We start from the raw sequence: 3,981 nt of genomic DNA on the forward strand, positions 1-3,981 counted from the left end.
GCAAAACAACATCGTTTTTGAAATCTTTGTTTCATCATCAGGAAAGTTTTTGGTATCTTCGCCAGCTGCCGCAACCTCAGCATTTGTCATTTTGGAATAATGTTCTCCTGGTTGTCTCTTCATACTCAGCTCGAACCACGTGTTAACCCGGCGCTATTTTGGCTGTACAAACCTAAGTTATCATTTTTGCACTATCCATTTTTACTTTGATGTTACTAATCGGTTACTTCAATGTCTTGTGATATAAAGTATTCATGTGTTATTTTCTTCTGCCGATCAATATTTGATAATTGCTTTAAAATATCGAAGTTAGTAAGCATACCCCGTGTCTTATCATGGAATTGCTAGAAATATGTCACCTGAGGCCAGATGTTTCTAGGAACCAATCTGCACAGCCAAAATTTGAAAATGAACAAGCAATGTGAAACACGTCTTGTTAATTGCAATTCAGTATACGTTTGGCCACATACTAAATTCGGACAGATGTCTTTCGAATAATAGGGGAGGACGCACAGCAAATTTACAGAAATTTATGTGGGGTTGATGCTGGAATATCAGAAATGTATTGCTACACGTCAGATCATATCTTCGAATGTCTTCTGATTCCCAATTCATATGGTTTAGCACTCCACGTTATGTGTAGATTTAACGTCCAGGTCATACACTAATTTATTTCCCATGGAAACGCATTTGTAGTTTTAGTATTTCAAACGGAAACTCGATAAATTCCGCAACCGTTATTTATTCACTTCACATAATCATCTGGTTGCGATGGATCTGGGAACGATGTTGATGAAAAACATCAGTCTCTGAATTTGGAAGGCATGGTAAAGTCATAGAGCAGAGACAATCCCTGCGTTCCGAATAGGTCTTCTGTCAATTAATCACACTGATTGAAATTATGATTTTCTAAAATGAAAGAAGGTTAACAATTCGCTTGAAAAAGATGGAATGGGCAATAGTTCTCTTCGAACACAGGCTTGACAAACATATTTTCATCTACGTCATGGCTTCTCTCCATGCTCATTTCAATCGGGCTAGATGGGGCTAACTAGGGTGAAAACAGTTCCAAAGTTGTGAAGGAAAACTGAAATAGAAGAATGGGCGATATGCATGCAAGCACGCTGAAGTTTGGCAATGTAGATTCCACGGAGGGGAAACGTTGAATCATCAAACAAAATGATTTTTTAAAAAAACCTATCGTTTAATGCATTCAGATGCTTTTAAATTTCCGCGGGAGAGCAGGTCAAATTCAATGATTTGAGGCTGAAAGCGAAGAGTTAATACTGCTGGCAACAAAAACAGAATACGGGAAGAGAATAGAAAATAGCTCAAAATAGAACCAAAAACATATTTCACAGCATTATAATTACAATCGGGAGCATGCGGTGGTTCGAGCTCAATACTGTCCAACAGTTCGATGATCGGGGCATAGTGTAATTCTCGGAAGGAAAATGTGGTAAAAAAATAAGCTGCTTTTACTCAGGAAAAGGACACTGGCAAAATAAGGACATAAAGGGACTTTTTAAAGCGGTGAAAATGTGAAATATAAAGGACCTGCCTTTATTCCATCTATCCTGCCAAAAGATGTAGCAATGCATTCAGTCCGATCTTGCGACACTGCAGTCATCATCCTTTAATATCAGACCCTCTGCCAAAATGTGATCTCTCTTTTGGGTGGCGAATGTGAGCCCTCTCTTTCCATCCGTTGCAAAAGGCGTGGGTTCAAATTCCGGGAGAATAGAGAATCGTCATTCTCTCTGGCGTGATTGGGTTTTGGAAATCTGTCTCTCCATCCGCCCACTACGTCCGAATGATTTGTGGGAGCTCAGGAGCCTCATTTTAAAACAATAGCATGCCATTAGCGAGCAGTCCATCCAGACCTTATCACTCTCGGAATGTTCAGGGTGGTGCGGGTGATGAATGTCGGAAGTGGATGACGGAGGGATCGGTTGCCGCCGCTGAATTTGGGGTTGGGAGATGGCGTCGTGGATGGGCCCTAGGTCTCCCGAATATTGGCTGGGGCATTTAGACTGCTGCGCTGGACTGATCTGTTTCTAGCCGTCTCTCCATTGGAGCTGCCTCCGCCCCAACAGATCATTGTCGTAAACCACCCCCACTCTCCATTTGTTGACAAGGTGCTCGGAATTCCACGTGAAACCCCTGCAACTGTGTGGGTGGGATTCGTATGTTTATTTTTCACTGGCACTGACACTACATCAACTTTTCGTAAGATTCAACACGAGGTCCACTTAATAATCGATTAAATTAGGGCAGCACGGTGGAGCAAGTGGTAAGAACGGTTGCCTCAGGGCGCTGAGGACCGAGGTCCGATCCCGCCTCTGAGTCACTGTCTGTGTGAAGTTTTCATATTCTCCCCGTGTTTGCGTGGGCTTCACCCCCACAACCCAAAAGATGTGCAGGATTGGCCACGTCAAATTGCCCCTTAATTTGAGAAAACGAATTGGATACTGTAAATTTATTGAAAAAAAAATCGATTAAATTGAATCATAGTCGCAAATTAATATTTTACCCCTACTCCACTAGTCTCAACTATTCTGATGCCGAATTCTTTACAACTTCCATCGCCATGCAGTGTCACGAGATGCTGTTGGGCATGGTGGCACAGAGCGTATGATATGACATTTTCCAGCATTGCAATCAGGCCAATAGAACATTCGGAATATCTCATTTAATATGGTGCTTTCGACTGATTTTGAAAATCAGTCAAAACGGACAACTCACCCATCCCACCCCCGCTGTCCTGCAGGAGGTGTCGAATCAATATTGCTGCGTGTTGGAAAGTATGCACGTTAATCTGTGAATGGACGAAAGTCACAACATGTGCGTCTTAGTGGAAAGCCTGAATTACCAAAACTTGCAATGCTTTTGAAAAAACATTGCTGGTTGTGACCTGAAGGAAATAGTCACCAGACTAGGAATAGTTCAAGCGGGGAGATGACAATCGTGAAATGAAGCAACATTTACATTTGGGAAAATAACGTCATTCCTTCATTGTCCCAGCTCACAAACCTGCAAGTTCCCGCTCGAGTGCACCGCAATTGCTCCCAATATCCCCAGATTGTAGTATTTGGACACAATGGCTCTCCAACGTCTTTTCTAATGAAATTATGATTGATAATGAACACTTTCATTTCCACTCACGGGCATTTTCATTTAAGTGGCGATGAATGACACCACAAACAACTAATCATTCAGAGTTCTTCTCTCCGAATACATCCACCAATGAATGACAGGTTGAATACCAATTACTCCCAAGTCACAAATAATCATCCGTGGGTGAAGCAACGAACACATCATTTATATTGACGCATTTGAAGCGATTGTAAGCATCGTCTGCAACATGTGGTTAGTGCATCACCGTCACTTCCAGCTGTGCCCCTCACAGAAACTAATTTTTTCCGAAACTTTAATCAGTTGTGTGAATTCTACATTTTTCCTTCTACCGGGTGTGTGGGCTGGGGGTGGGGAGTAGTGGACGGAGGGGTGAGCTGAGCGGAATAATTTCTAACAGCAGCCTCGAAGTTAAGTGACAAAAAAAACTTCCCTCGGGTATCTGAGGCCTTCACATCGGGTGCTGAACTCAGCGGGCTGAATTCGAACAGCAGCCTGTGAAGGTAAGTGGTTTAAAAAAACTCAGCTCAGGGATATGACGTCTTCATACTGGGAACCGAGCGGGAGAAATTCGAACAACAGCTTGGGAAGGAAAGTGGTATAAAAACGTACCTCGGGAATCTGAGGCCTTAACATCTGGAGCAGAGTTGAGTGGGAGAATATCGAACAGCAGCTTGGGAAGGTAGGTGACATAAAAACTGACCTCGGGGATTCGGGGCCTTCACACCGGGAGTGGAGCAGGGCGGTAGAAAATTGCACACGAGCCTCAGTCAGTGCGTGGTATTAAAATCCTAACTCTGGTATTGCGGCCTTCACATTGGGAGTGGTGCTGAGCAGGAGACATTC

General features: G+C 43.1%; 1 non-coding gene across 1 annotated transcript; it reads left to right on the forward strand.

Moving 5' to 3' along the window:
* The first annotated feature begins 902 nt into the window (after positions 1 to 902).
* Positions 903 to 997, forward strand: LOC140390951 (U6atac minor spliceosomal RNA). Its single transcript, XR_011934978.1, has one exon. It is a non-coding gene; the product is annotated as a U6atac minor spliceosomal RNA (small nuclear RNA).
* The last annotated feature ends 2,984 nt before the right edge of the window (positions 998 to 3,981 follow it).

This window comes from Scyliorhinus torazame, chromosome 14, assembly GCF_047496885.1.
Source record: "Scyliorhinus torazame isolate Kashiwa2021f chromosome 14, sScyTor2.1, whole genome shotgun sequence".
Taxonomy (NCBI): Eukaryota; Metazoa; Chordata; class Chondrichthyes; order Carcharhiniformes; family Scyliorhinidae; genus Scyliorhinus; species Scyliorhinus torazame.